Source organism: Sapajus apella, unplaced genomic scaffold (genome assembly GCF_009761245.1).
Source record: "Sapajus apella isolate SASKATOON/1434 unplaced genomic scaffold, GSC_monkey_1.0 scaffold55, whole genome shotgun sequence".
Classification (NCBI taxonomy): domain Eukaryota; kingdom Metazoa; phylum Chordata; class Mammalia; order Primates; family Cebidae; genus Sapajus; species Sapajus apella.
This window is the reverse complement of record NW_022436995.1, coordinates 12,798,245-12,813,090: the sequence shown is the minus strand read 5'-3', so window position 1 is coordinate 12,813,090 and position 14,846 is coordinate 12,798,245. Positions and strand designations below refer to the sequence as shown.

The 14,846-nt window shown below is 40.5% G+C and overlaps 1 protein-coding gene across 9 annotated transcripts in view; it reads left to right on the top strand.

The window, feature by feature from the left end:
- The window catches only part of MYO9A (myosin IXA), a 274,327-nt gene that overhangs the window by 45,772 nt on the left and 213,709 nt on the right, over positions 1-14,846 (top strand). Inside the window, exon 1 of one of the 9 annotated variants that reach the window (XM_032244682.1) lies at positions 3,071-4,190. The exons of the other annotated variants lie outside the window; for them this stretch is intronic. The gene's annotated coding sequence lies outside the window, so the exon portion shown is untranslated. Of the gene's footprint in view, positions 1-3,070; positions 4,191-14,846 lie in introns of those variants that run through there. 9 annotated transcript variants of the gene reach the window in all.

Below are 14,846 nucleotides of genomic sequence, written 5' to 3'. Positions count from 1 at the left end.
TCCAAATAAAAATACAATTTTAGGTAGTGCATCAAGTTCTCTGATAAAAATAGATCAGGATAAGGGGAATAGAGTAATGGAAGATGGGGTATAGGGAATTAGTTTAGATAGTATACTAAGGAAAACCCTTGCTGAGGATTTGGCATTTTTTTTTCTTTTTTCTTTCTTTCTTTTTTTTTTTTTTTTTTTTTTTTGAGATGAAATCTCACTCTGTCACCCAGGCTGGAGTGCAGTGGTGCAATCTCAGCTCACTGCAACCTCCGCCTCCTGGGTTCGGGCAATTCTTCTACCTCAGCCTCCTGAGTAGCTGGGACTACAGGCGTGTGCCACCATGCCCGGCTAATTTTTTTGGATTTTTAATAGAGATGAGGTTTCACCATCTTGGTCAGGTTGGTCTTGAACTTCTGACCTTGTGATCCGCCCGTCTTGATCTCCCAAAGTGCTGGGATTACAGGCGTGAGCAACTGCACCCATCCAAGGATTTGAAATTGAAATTTGAACAGAGACCTCAGTGATATGAAAGAAGGTCCAAGTAGAGGGACCAGGAAGGAAGTGTAAAGATTCTGAATTAGGAATAAACTTAAAAACAGGAAAAAAAAAAAAAAAAAAAGACTGCTGAGACTTCAGTGGAGTGGAGTGAGAGAAAGATGAAATTTGAGGGGGTGAAATGATGTAGGCCCTTTTAGATCACAGTAAGAGCTTTCAGTTTTATTTGTGTTAAGGAGAGCCATTGAAGTAGAGCGGCATGATTTAATTTTCCTTTGAAAAGGGTGACTCTGCCTGCTGTGTGGAAAAATGGACTATAGTAGAGCAATGATGGAGGGAAGGATACCATGCTTTTTCACTAATTCAGGTGAAAGAATGATAGAGCTTGAAGTAGGTGGTAGAGATGGGAAAGATAAGAAAATAGTCAGGTTCAGGATATATTTTAAAGGCAGACCTATAGTGCTTATAGATGGATTGAATATGAAAGGAATTTCCTGACAGGATTCCTTACAGAAGAGAGTTTGGAAAATTTTTACAGTAGTCCATTAGTTAGGGTAGTCCAACTACTATGTCTAAACAACCTCCAAATATCAGCAGCTCTATACAAGTAAAGTTTATTTTTTCTCATTTATATCACAGTCCAATTTAGGTGGATGGAGGTGGGGTGATGGTAGTAGGTACTCTTCTCTATGTGGTCATTTGGGCCCTAGACTCCTTCCCTCTAGTGGCTCTGTGTCCCTTAGGGCCTTAGAACTTTCTTCCAGGTCATCTCTCTTCTTCCAGCAGACAAGGAAAGGCAGATCCTTTGAGAGATTTTTATTGGTTCAGCCTGGAGAGGATGTACATAGTCTCTGCCCCATATACCATTTGCCTAGGACTTGATCATATGTCCACATGTAACCCTAGGGAAGATTGGGAAATAAAGTCTAGTTGTGTGCCTAGGAAGAGGAGGAAATGGGTTTGTAAAAAGTGTATTTGGGGGCTTTCAAAAAGAAAATTCACTTCTAAATACATAGTTTGCAAAATTTACATATCTAAATGTTTACATACCTAAGTAAGTTACATATATGTTTATATATGTGGTTATGCATTTGTATGGTAGTTACTATATTTATTTGTAGAACATTCTAATTGTAAGCACTGAAGAATGAAGAAACGAATATTAGGTTATGAACACAACTTCTCCATAGTTATTTATCTAAAATAAATTCAAAATGTTTCATAGCTCTTCTCCATGATATTTACAGCTGTAAGCAAATAAGTATTGTTTTCTCAAATGGAGCTTGCCTTTGATATTACGGTGTTTTCTGTAAATACAGGCCTTTGCTTTGAGTTATTTTTTCAATATTAAAGTTCAAAATTTTTTTTCGTTTTTACTTTTTAAATGTATAATACATTGACTTGATTTAGTTCTTCTTAATACTGAATGACAATGTATGATTTTTTTTTTTTTTTTTTTTTTTTTTTTTTTTTTGAGACTTGCTCTGTTACCCAGGGCGGAGTGCAGTGACTGGATCTTGGCTCACTACAACCTGTACCTTTCAGGTTCAAGCGATTCTCAGGCTTCAGTCTCCTGAGTGGCTGCGACTGTAGGCATGTGCCATCATGCCTGGCTAATTTTTGTACCTTTTTTTTTTTTTTTTTTTTTGAGACCGAGTTTCGCCCTTGTTACCCAGGCTGGAGTGCAATGGCGCGATCTCGGCTCACCGCAACCTCCGCCTCCTGGGTTCAGGCAATTCTCCTGCCTCAGCCTCCTGAGTAGCTGGGTTTACAGGCACGCACCACCATGCCCAGCTAATTTTTTGTATTTTTAGTAGAGACGGGGTTTCACCATGTTGACCAGGATGGTCTCGATCTCTTGACCTCGTGATCCACCCGCCTCGGCCTCCCAAAGTGCTAGGATTACAGGCGTGAGCCACCACGCCCGGCGTACCCTTTTTTTTAGTAGAGATGAGGCTTCACCATGTTGGCCTGGCTGGTCTCAAACTCCTGATCTCAACCAATCCACCCACCCACTGTGGCTTCCCAAAGTGCTGGGATTCCAGGCATGAATCACCATGCCTGCCTGACAGTTTATGATCTTTCTTACTAACAATTCATCAGTAGATCCCTATGATAAAGCAAGCGAAATGACATTTTTTTTTAAAAAAAAAAAATAAAATAACCTTGGGAATTTGATAAAAAAGCAAAAACAACATTAATATATATATTTTGAAAAGTAAATTTCATTAACACACTGCAGAAGAACACTGCATTAAAAATCTTTAGGTACTTCTTTTTCACCTCTTTAACTGAACTTCTAGTTTAAAGGAAACTCTGTATTCCCTGTTTTCTTTCTTCACCACAGTTTTCCCCTGTAATTAGTCCCTTCTAACTCAGTCCAGTCAGTAACATAGTAAGCTGGCCTGTTCTGAACCACACCCTGCTGAACCGCAGCAACTTTCTCACCACATTGTTTCCCTCTGTTGGCATATACTTTTAAAATGTCTACATTGAGATAGAGAATAAAAAGAATATTAAAAATTGTCTGTATAAAAGATACAGCATTGTCTGACTGCTATATAAATGCCAGTAATGTGCTTAGTTCTTTACGTGTATTGTTTTATTCTCATGGTCAGCTATCCCCACATCATTTATTGAGTAATCTTTTTTCTCTGCTGACTTGAAATGTCATCTTTATCATACATTTTCATAGGTTTTCTTTTTTGCTCTTTAGGCCTTAATTTTCTGATTTGAAAAGTAATAGTTTACTTTTGTCTAAGAATTGCTGTTCAACTCAAATTAGGTGATGCATATCAAACTTATTTTTGATTATAACTGTAGATGGATAATGTGAAGATTTCCCAAAAGCCCAATGTTTTAACCCATTAAAAAATATATGTATACCTTTATGTGCGATTTTCTAGATTTTAAAATTTTATGTTATAAATTCTTTTCCATATTTCTGCATGGTTGACTTTACAAATATCTCCCACTATTCATGTTTTCTTAATTCTTTAGTTTGGATAGTGAATTTGAATGTCAGGGGGTACTACCTTATTTGTTTCCTCAAGTTTGGATAGCAAATAGCAAGATAATGAAGGAAATTCTACAAGTTTACCCAACTATTTGGTTCTTGAGTTTAGGTTGTGAGATTTTTGGAAATCAGGAATTTGGATAACAGGGGATGCCTCTATTCTCAAAGGGTATTGCACTGAAACACTACCCATTATAATGGGTTCTTTTGATTGTAGAGAACAGAAACCTGCCTTAGAATGGCTCAGGGAATAAAGGAATTGATTGGCACACTTAACAAGGAAATTCAGTGGTCGAGCTTATTTGAGGCACAACTGGATTCAGTGGCCCAAATATGTTAAGATTTTGCTGTGTGTGTTAGTTTCGTTTTCTTCTATTTCAGAAGCTTTTATGCATTCGGGGAAGATGGCTGCCATCAGCTGTAGGTTTAGATCTTTCTAGCTTAGCAGTTCTGGTGGGGGGAAAAGCTTCTTTCCCAATAGTTGCAGCAAGAATTCCAGTACAGAATTCCACTAATCAGCTACTGTGGCTAAAGGTAATGAAATAAATTGATTGACTGGGCCTGGGTCACAGCAGATGTCTCTCTTCTCCCATCTGCGGAATGAGATCAGTCCACTCAAACTATGTTTGATGATGACAAGAAGGAGAAATAGTCTTTCAAAGTGAAACAGTAATTTCACCAGAAGAAGGTACAGAGTACTTACTGGTCAAGCTAAGCTGATATACATATACTAGTGTGTCATACACAATTCACTTTTTGTTTTATTTTTTATTTTCATAGGTTTTTGGGGAACAGGTGATGTTTGGTTGCGTTATTTTTTAATTTTTAATTTTAATTTTAATTTTTGAGTCTCACTCTGTTGTCAAGGGTGGAGTTCAGTGGCATGATCTCTGCTCACTGTAACCTCTGCCTCCCAGATTCAAGTGATTCTCTCGCCTCAGCCTCCCGAATAGCTGAGATTACCCCAGCCATGCTTGGCTAATTTTTGTACTTTTAGTAGAGATGGGTTTTCACCATGTTGGCCAGGCTGGTCCCGATCTCCTGGTCTCAAGTAATCCTCTTGCTTTGGCCTCCCAGAGTCCTGGGATTACATGTGTGAGCCACTGTGCCTAGCCATTTTTGTATTTTTAGTAGAGATGGGGTTCCGACATGTTGGCCAGGCTGGTCTTGAACTCCTGTCCTCAAGTGATCCACTTGCCTCCATCTCCCAAAGTACTGGGATTACAGGCAGGAGCCACTGTGCCTGGCTGAGTAAATTCTTAGTGGTAATTTCTGAGATTTTGGTGCACCCATCGCCTGAGCAGTATACACTATACCCAGTTTGTAGTCTTTTATTCCTCATGTGCTTCCCACCCTTTCCCCCAAGTCCCTAAAGTCCATTGTGTAATTCTTATGCCTTTGAATCCTCATAGCTTAGCTCCTACTTATGAGTTAGAACATATGATATTTGGTTTTCCATTTCTGAGTTACTTAACTTAGAATAATGGTCTCCAGTTCCCTCCAGGTTACTACCAATACCATTATTTTGTTTCTTTTTATGGCTGAGTAGTATTCCATGGGATATATTTACCACAATTTCTTTATCCACTCATTGACTAATGGACATTTGGGCTGGTTCTATATTTTTGCAGTTGTGAATTGTGCTGCTATAAATATGCATGTGCAAGTATCTTTTTTTGTATAAATGACTTCTTTTTCTCTGGGTAGATACTCAGTAGTGGTGACTGGGCAATACCCTGTTGTTCTGGTTGGAGTGCAGTGGCATGATTTGGGCTCACTGCAGCCTCTGGCTCCCAGGTTCAAGTGATTCTTGTTCCTCAGCCTCCTGAGTATTTGGGGGTACAGGCACGTGCAACTGTGCCCAGCTAATTTTTGTATTTTTAGTAGGGATCGGGTTTCGCCATGTTCGCCAGGCTGGTCTCGAACTCCTGACTTCAAGTGATCCACTTGCTTTGGCCTTCCAAAGTGCTGGGATTATAAGGGTGAGCCACCACACCTGGCCTACTTTCAGTTCTTTAAGCAATCTCCATGCTATTTTTCATAGTGGTTGTACTATTTTAGATTCCCACCAGCAGTGTAAAAGTGTGTTCTCTTTTCACCACATCTCCACCAACATCTATTATTTTTTGATTTTTTTATTATGGCCATTCTTGGAGTAGTAAGGTGGTATCACATTTGGATTTCCCTCATCAATAATGATGTTGAACATTTTTTCATGTTTGTTGACCTTTTGTATATCTTCTTTTGATATACAATTGTCTATTCATGTCCTTAGCCCACTTTTTTGATGGGATTTTTTTTTCTTGCTAATTTGTTTTGAGTTCCTTGTAGATTCTGGATATTAGTCCTTTGTTGGATGTGTATATTGTGAAGATTTTCTTCCACTCTGTAGGTTATCTGTTTGCTGATTGTTTCTTTTTCTATGCAGAGGCTTTTTAAATTAAGTTTAATTAAGTCCCATCTATTTATCTTTGTTTTTGTTGCATTTGCTTTTGGGCTCTTGGTCATGAAGTCTGGAAGGGTTTTTCTGACATTATCTTGTAGAATTTTTATTCACGTCTTAGATTTGAGTCCTTCGTCCATCTTTAGTTGATTTTTGTATAAGGTTAGAGATGAGAATCCAGTTTCATTCTTCTGTGTGTGGCCTGCCAATTATTAAAATTTTATTTATTAAGAGATGGGATCTTGCTATTTTGCCCAGGCTGGTCTTGAACTCCTGTACTCAAGTGATCCTCCCACCTTAGCCTCCCAAATAGCTATGACTACAGGCATGCACCACTGTGCCCAGCCTGATAATTTATTTCTCTCTTTATATTTTCTTCCACTGAAATACTACAAAATGTGTTTTCTTTCAGCACCCAGTTTTGCTTTTACTTGACATTGATCTGCTGTAGGTAAAACTTGGGCTTCTGTATTCTATCTAGTAATGGTTAGCTGACATGCACTCTTGTCACATCATATCTCAAATTCTGTTTCTCTGTCCATCCTTTTTTTTTTTTTTTTTAATTCTTTCAGTAGAAAAGTGTCTTTTTTTTTTCCCCTTTCTGAGAGACATCTGTCCACCTTTGACCTTAGTCTCATTTAGTCTTGCTTACCAAGGAACTTTGGCTTACCAGTTAGCCTGCCTTTTTCTTCAGTTTTTAGCTGCTGTTATAATCATATAGTTGTGTTCCCAAGCCCCCTAACTAATAAATATTTCACTCACAGTACTCCTGCTTTCTTCATAGCAGTTTTGATCAACACCTGCTAGCTACTTATTTGCCACTCTTTGGCTACCTCCTTAACTTCTTGTAATCTTTTTCTGTTTCCTACTTCTTTTTAGGAAACCAGTGATATCTAGAGACATCTGTCTCAGGCCTAAGCCTAAAATAATAGTGTGGAAGGGCTAAAAAAAACTCTTAAGAGACATTTAATTCAATTTTCCTTTCCTGTTTTGCTTGATGTTATTTTGATTTTACCAGCTTTCTTTTGGCCAGTGTTTGCATGGTATTGCTTCTCCTTTAAAGAAAAATCTTCAGATTCTTTGTCCTCTTGTTGTAGGTGTGTATCTACTGAAAACAACAGATAGGTGAATTAAAAAATTTGGTCTGAACATCTTTGTCTTTGAACTGGAATATTTACATGTAATATAATAACTGTTATATTTAGCTTTAAAACTTACTATTTATTTTCTATTTGTTCCACCTATTCTGACTTTTCCCCTTCTCTTTTCTTGCTTTCTTTTGAACTCATCATTTTATTTTTTCACTCTTCTAGTTGGAAAATTATACTTAATTTATTTTTAACTTTTAGTTTCAAGAGTACTTGTACAGGTTGGTTCTTTAGATACATTGCGTGTTGCAGGGTATACAGATTTATTTCGTGTACAGATTATTTTGTTACCCAGGTAATAAGCACAGTATCCAATAGGAAGTTTTTTGATCCTCACCTTCCTCCCGCCCTTTACCCTCAATAAGGCTCTAATGTCTATTACTCCCCTCTTTGTGTCCATGTGTACTCAGTTTTTAGCTTCCACTTATAAGTGCAGTGTTTGGTTTTCCGTTCTTGCATTAATTTACTTAGGATAATGGCCTTCAGCTCCATCCATGTTGCTACAAAGGACATTATCTCATTGTTTTTTATGTCTGCATAGTATTCTACGGTGTACGTGTGCAACATGGAAAATTATACCTAAAAAATCTTTTTTTTTTTGGAGACAGAGTCTCACTCTGTTGCCCAGGCTAGAGTGCAGTAGTGCGATCTTGGCTCACTTCAACTTTTGCCTCCCGAGTTTAGGTGATTCTCCTGCCTCAGCCTGCCAAGTAGCTGGGATTACAAGCATACACACACCACTATGCCTGACTATTTTTTTTGTATTTTTAGTAGGGACAGGGTTTTGTCATGTTGGCCAGGCTAGTTTTGAACTCCTGACCTCAAGTGATCCACCTGTCTCAGCCTCCCAAAGTGTTGGGATTACAGGCATAAGCCACCACACCTGGCCTAAAAAGTCTTTTTTAGTGGCTACCTTAGAACAAGCATCAGCAAAATTTTCCTGTAAAGGACCATATAGTAAAAATTTTTGGCTTTGTGGACCAGCCTGGGCAACATTCCATCTTGCTATGTTGTCCAGGCTGGTCCACAAAGCCAAAAAAAAAAAAAAAAAAAAAAAAATCTGGGCATGGTGGTGGCATGGGATTCTTGGGATGATGCTTTTCCTGCTGGAAACCTCGGTGGCCAGTGGTGCCTCTGCCCGAGTTTTTCTCGGGCCTGTTGGGCTTGTTATGCTCACTTGGTGTGGCAGTCTGTGCTTGGCTAGTACTACTAGCCTGGATCACATACCTACCAAAGGTGAACCAGACATGGAGTAGCAAGGGCTGTGTGAGTGAGTGAGGGATCTGGCCACTGTGCACAACCAGCATGCTGGCTGCAGTCGGCAGGCAGCTCCAGGTGCCAGCATAGGTGCTGGCTCCCTACAAGGCTGTGGCTGGACCAGGTGTACCACAAACAGCTTCCATGGTTGGCACTGGGGAATACAGTGGTGCTCGGAAGCTTGGAGATGCCAGGAACTGCAGAGCCCCAAAGAAGGTGTCACAGCCTTGGGTTGGGGAGCTCCTAGGTCTGGGCTCCACAAAGGGCCTCAGCTCTTTTCTCCTTCTCTCTTCTCTCCTTCTGTTGCCTACAAGGCAGTGAGCAAGGGGCATATTTCAGCCCTGTTTGTGTTATAGCTCTTTTAGCCCTGCCACTTGGCAGATCCCGAGTTCTTGTTTTGTACCCAGGAAGAATCAAGTACAAAGACAAGTGGAAGGTAAGCAAGGCAGTGAGGAGCTTTATTAAATGATCGAACAGCTCAGAGGATACTTGCAGTAGGTAGCTCCTCTCCGCAGCCAGGGTGTTCAGCTCTCAGCAGAGAGGAGATTGTGGAGTGGGTAGCTCATCTCTGCAGTTGGTTGTCAATTATCTTTAGCTCTCAGCAGAGGCGACCCTGGGTGGGTAGCTTCTCTTTGCAGCTGGTTGTCGCATCATCTTCTTAGCCCTTGGCAGAGAGGAGACCTTGGGGTGGGCAGCTTTTCTCTGCAGCTGGCAGGTGGTTGTCTCTCCAAGTGTGGCTCTGGCTGAGTTTGGGGCTTTTATAGGTCTCAGCGGGGAGAAAGTGTGTACTGATTGGTCTCTGGACAGCCATGGGCTGGCCTGTAGAAAGCACCACAAGTTGCCACTCCGGTCATCAGCAGCCTGGCCCCCAGACTTCAGTCCCTGGCTTGAAAGTGGTGCTTCACCAAGGACCTCCTCCCTGCTGCCCAGGAGCCCGTCTGTCTCCTGCTGCTGTTCATGGTCCCCAGGTTGTTTGTGACAGGGTCATGTGCAGGCCAGCACTGAGCTGCCCTCAGTACCCCTTTGGCCTCCCTCTAGTTGTTTATAGGCACCCAAAGTCTGGAGGGGGCCGAGGTGGCAGGGAGCTGGTGTGCCAGTGCTACCTGGGGTGTGCCACACCTGGCCAGACTGTGACAGTGCCTGGGCTTGGACCCAATCTTGCTCTGAGATAGGAGTGGGTGCTGGGAGTGAGGAGAGGCCAGGCAGTGGGAGCAGACACCTCTGAGCCCGCAGTGGATGGTGGTGGGGGGTGCCTCCTGGGCCCCTGAGAATGCAGATATGCTGGCTCTGCACCTGCAGCTTCGGTGGCTACAGCTGCGCCTATGTTGGGGGCTCCTGCCTGCTCCCGCCCCCAAGAGTACAGGTATGCCCAGGTCTGCAGCCCACCTGGGCGGGTGGCCACAGCTGTGCCCAGGGAGTACGATACTCCTGCCCTGCCAACTCAGAAGGTGGCAGAGCTCCCATCTGTTCCTGGCTTCTGCTGCCTCCATGGAGCACGCAGTTCTGGTTGCGACTCTGCTACTGCAGCTGGTCTTGTGGCAGTGGCCACTGTAGATGGGCCGCTACTGCCATCAGTGACATGCGCTTATAGTCCTGGCCTCTCAGGAGACTGAGGCAGGAGCATCACTTGAGCCTAGAAGATTGAGGCTGCAGTGAGCTGTGATTGTGCCCCAGCCTGCATGACAGAGACAGACCTTGGCTCTATAAAACAAAAACAAAACGAAATAACAACAGAACAAAATGAGTTAATGGAAAAGGAACTGTAAGAGTGAATCAGAAAAAGAGCAAGACTATTAGGAAGACTACAAGAAAAATAACTATGTGAGGACGCTTTCAAGAACTAGAAATTGGCTGCTTTAGTTATGCCACAGTGTGGTGTGTTAAGATGAAGAATGAGGGAAGACCTTTGTATTACCAACTCCGTGGCATTTCATGACTTTTCCAGAGCGTTGTCAAGTAGCTTGCTATGCAGCAAGAGTGGTAAGGGAGTAGAAGGTGAGTTCCCAAATACTTGGGAATACAGTGATTCTCAAATGCTATTTTCTGGACCAGCAATAATAGAATTACATACATTTCTTCAACTCATAACTATTGTTGAGCCTGGTAATGTGCATTTTTAAAAAGTTCCCCAGATGATTTGAATGAAAGCTCATGTCTCTGATTTGCAGATAAAGATTTTTCAAGCTGTTTAGCAAGGACTGGGTTGTGATCGAGATGCATATCTGAGTGGTATTTTGAGACAAACCCCCTTTTTTTAAAAAACACACACACAGCAGTGATTGATAAAATAACAAAAAGATAAAACCAAATTGACAAAACTGGTGCCCAACAAAGATAAACATTTCTATGTTTCAGAAAGGAGCAGGTGAGGTTTTGTCTGAGTTGGGCTTATTGTTGGAAACAAGGGACCAAGATAGGACTCCTCTGTTGAAAAAGATGTTTCTGAGTTTACTTCCAGGGCTGCCATGTTATACAATTTGAGGGATCAGATTGTAGTTGCTCAGTACAGTGGTCTTCAACCTTTTTGGCACCAGGGACTGGTTTCATAGATGACAATTTTTCCGTGGATAGGGTGGTAGGGGATGGTTTCAGCATTAAACTATTCCACCTCAGATCATCAAGCATTAGATTCTCATAAGGGACATGCAGCTTAGATCCCTTGCATGTGCAGTTCACAATAGTGCTCATGCTTCTCTGACAATCTAATGCTGCTGATGATCTGACAGGAGGCTGAGCTCAGGCAGTAATGCTCACTCATTTGCTGCTCATGTTCTGCTGTGAGACCTAACTCCTGACAGGTCCTGGACTGGTCTGCGGCCCAGAGGTTGGGGACCCCTTGACTTAGTGCATCTCCTGGAGTGGTACAGGTCTTAGCCTCCCTGGCTGTGAGAAGGAGATTTGTTGCTGACTGCTGCCAGAGGCTATAGCTTATATGAAAGCAAACATAGCTATACAAACTAGGAACCTGGTAGCTCAGAGTACATCCTCACTTTTATTGCAGAAAAGAATCTCCAACAAGAATATCTGTAAGAAAAATATTTATGAGATAACTGAGGAAATTTGAACATCAATTGATCATTTAATATCAAACATTTTTAATTTTTAAAAATATATGATACTGTGGTTGTCTTAAAAATGTAGTAAACAGTAGGTTCTCAGTAAGTGTTTGTATGAAAAACAAAGTTCCACCAAAGGTACACTTTTAAAGCTAATTTCTCAAACAGATAAAGTCATCTCAGCTAAGGAGAAAATGAAATAATCAGAAGAGCTGTTCAGTTTGAATGATATTTCAGTGTTAGTCTGAAAAATATTAAATTGCATACTGAGAGTTTTCAAAAAGAAAAGTGAAATTGTAATAGCCCTTAAGTTTAAATGATTTTGAAATGTAAATAGGCAGAAAAAGGATCAGGTAGATTTGAAAATGACAAAAACTTTAGAAATGAAAAATATAGCTGTAATTTTTAAAAGCCAACAGTATGGTGTTCATGAATGGGAAGAGTCAATAAGCTGTCAGTTTTGTTCAGTGTTAATCTGTAAAATCAATGCAGTATGAAAATCTCAAAAGGTTTTTTTTTTTTTTATGATAGTAAACATGCTAACTTAAAATTTTTTATGGTAAATAGCCAAGGTAAAATTTGTAAAGAACAACACATTAATGTAATGTGCCTTTCAGATACCAAAATTATAGGACTGTAGTAATTAACAGAGGTTCAGGGGTGGACAAATAGACCTATGGAACAGAATACAGAGCCCAGAACAGATTGATAGGTACATGAAATTTGCCACATGACAAAGATGGCATTATAAATCAGTGAGGAGGCTGGGCCTCGTGGCTTATGCCTGTAATCCCAGCACTTTAGGAGGCTGAGGCTGGCTGATCACCTGAGTTCGAGACTAGCCTGGCTAACATGGTGAAACCCTGTCTCTTCTAAAAATACAAAAATTAGCCAGGCATGATGGTGGGCACCTGTAATCCTAGCTACTTGGGAGGCTGAGGTGGGAGAATCATTTGAACCCAAGAGACAGGAGTCGCAGTAAGCTGAGGTCACACTCCTGCACTCCAGTGTGGGTGACAGAGTGAGATTCTGTCTAAAAAAAAAAAAAAAAACCAACAACAACCATAAACTAGTGAGGAAAAGATAAACTATTCACTGTGGTACCGGTTCAGTTGCTAATCTGAGTTCAAGTGAAGAAAATTAGGAGTCCTGTCTCATAGCATACTGAAAATAGATTCCATATGGATTAAAGAGCTAAATGAGAAAAGTAAAACTTAGGCCTATTAGAAGAAAGTGTAGGATAATAACTTTATGTCCTAAGGATAAAGAAGGGTTTTAAAAAAATCTATATGAGAAGATAATAGTATACGGGTTTTAGAGACTGTATGCTTCAAATCTCATGTTTATTACATTCTGACTATGACTTTGGGCAAGTTGTGTAATCTTTCTGCATTTGTTTAATGAGGAGGGTGATTATAAAAACAACCCTCAGGGAGGAATTGTGAAGATTAAATGAAATAATCCATCTGAAATGCTTAGGAAAATGACTGGTACAAATAAGCATGTATTAATAGTTAACTACAGTTAATATTCAGTGAAGTTGAAGATGACCTAAAACCTAGCAGTTTCACTCTGATAGGAAGCCCAGAGAAATTCTAGCAAAGACGTGTAAGGAAACACTTATGAGAATTGCAGCACTGTTTTAATAGTGTAATACTGGAAACTTCCTAGTGTTCACTAGGGTAGTGGATTGATTCAAAACTTGAATTTATGGTGGGATACTGTTTGGCAGTTAACGAATATTGAATGTGTCAACACTTATAAATAAAAAAGAATATTAGAGTGAGAAGCAGACTATTAAATACATCCTCTTTTTAAAGCTTAAAAAAAAAATGAGAGCTGGGCATGGTGCCATCTGCCTGTAGTCCCAGCTCCAGAGAATAAGGCAGGAGAGGAGGATTGCTTGAGCCCGGGAGTTGGAGGCCAGACTGGGGGAACATAGTGAGACCCTGTCTCTTAAAATTAATGCTATATATAATTTATGGAGACCACACAGGTAATAAAAATACAAAATTATGTATGAGAATAATACAAACCTCAGGATAGTGCTTATCTATGAAGTGCAAAGGAAGGAACTTTAACTGTATCTCTAATAGTTTGTTTATAAAGTGGTCTGGAGCAAGTTATAGCAGTTTGCAAACTTGTTGATTTGGGTGGTAGCTATATGGCTGTGTGTGTGTGTGTGTCTGTGTGGTTTTTTTGTTTTTTTTTTGAGATGGAGTTTCACTCTTTTTGCCCAGGTTGGAATGCAGTGGTGTGGTCTTGGCTCACTGCAACCTCTGCCTCCCTGGTTCAAGTGATTCTCTTGCCTCAGCCTCCTGGGTTCAAGTGATTCTTCTGCCTCAGCCTCCTGGGTAGCTGGGATTAGAGGCATGTGCCACCATACCTGGCTAATTTTGTATTTTTAGTAGAGACAGGATTTCACCATGTTGGCCAGGCTGGTCTCAAATTCCTAATGTCAGGTTGTCTGCCCGCCTTGCTGAGATTACAGGCATGAGCCACCATGCCCAGCCTATATGGCTGTTTTTTTATATGCTCTATATTATTCTCTGTTTGAAAGACCATCTAGGCAAAAGGGAAAAAATAGTTTCTTGATTAGAAGACTTTGACAAATATGTAGTAGTATGAGAGGTTAGATAGTACCCTGCGCAACATGGTGAAACCACATCTCTACTACAAATACAAAAGCTAGCCAGGCAAGGTGGTGCGTACCTGTAGTCCCAGCCAGGTTGAGGTGGGAGGATCACCTCAGCCCGGGAGATGGAGGTTGCAGTGAGCCGAGATTACACTGCTGCACTCTAGCCTGGGTGACAGAGCGAGACCTTGTGTCAAAGAAAAGAAAAAGGTAACTGAAAGTTTTTTTTTTTTTTTTTTTAAATAGCACATCATCCTTATATGTTAAAGGATGAAATTAAAAGGGAAATATTGATAACACATGAGAGTAGTTTTTTTGGGGGGCATAGAACTAATGAAGATGGTAAGAAATAGGTTTTATTAGCCCTGGAAAGTGTGTGGGACATATTTTCTCAGTTTAAAACAGGAATGAAAGAAATAGAGGAGGTGAAGATAGGAATAAATTTTGAGTTGGAGAAGCCATTTGAAGGAATATCACTATTTTCTCAGTGAGTTATGAAAGTTATTCTTCTAGAAGTGTGATATACTATGTATAAGGTTTGAGAAGATGGGAAGAATGAATATGCAGAATAGTTGTAAAGAATGCAATAAAAAAGTTTGGATAAAAAGAAATAATGGTAGCATTGAAGGACAAAGGAAAGCTTAATAAAATTTGTAGTGGTGCCCAGTTACATAATTTTGTTAAATTTGCCCAGCAAGTCAGGGGCAGGAGTCTTTTGTTGCTCTTGCCAAATTCCCTCCTTCTTCCCACCTCGTGGGAGGGAGTGAGTCAGAGCCTAGAATTCCTTGAAAATATGTCTATCTCT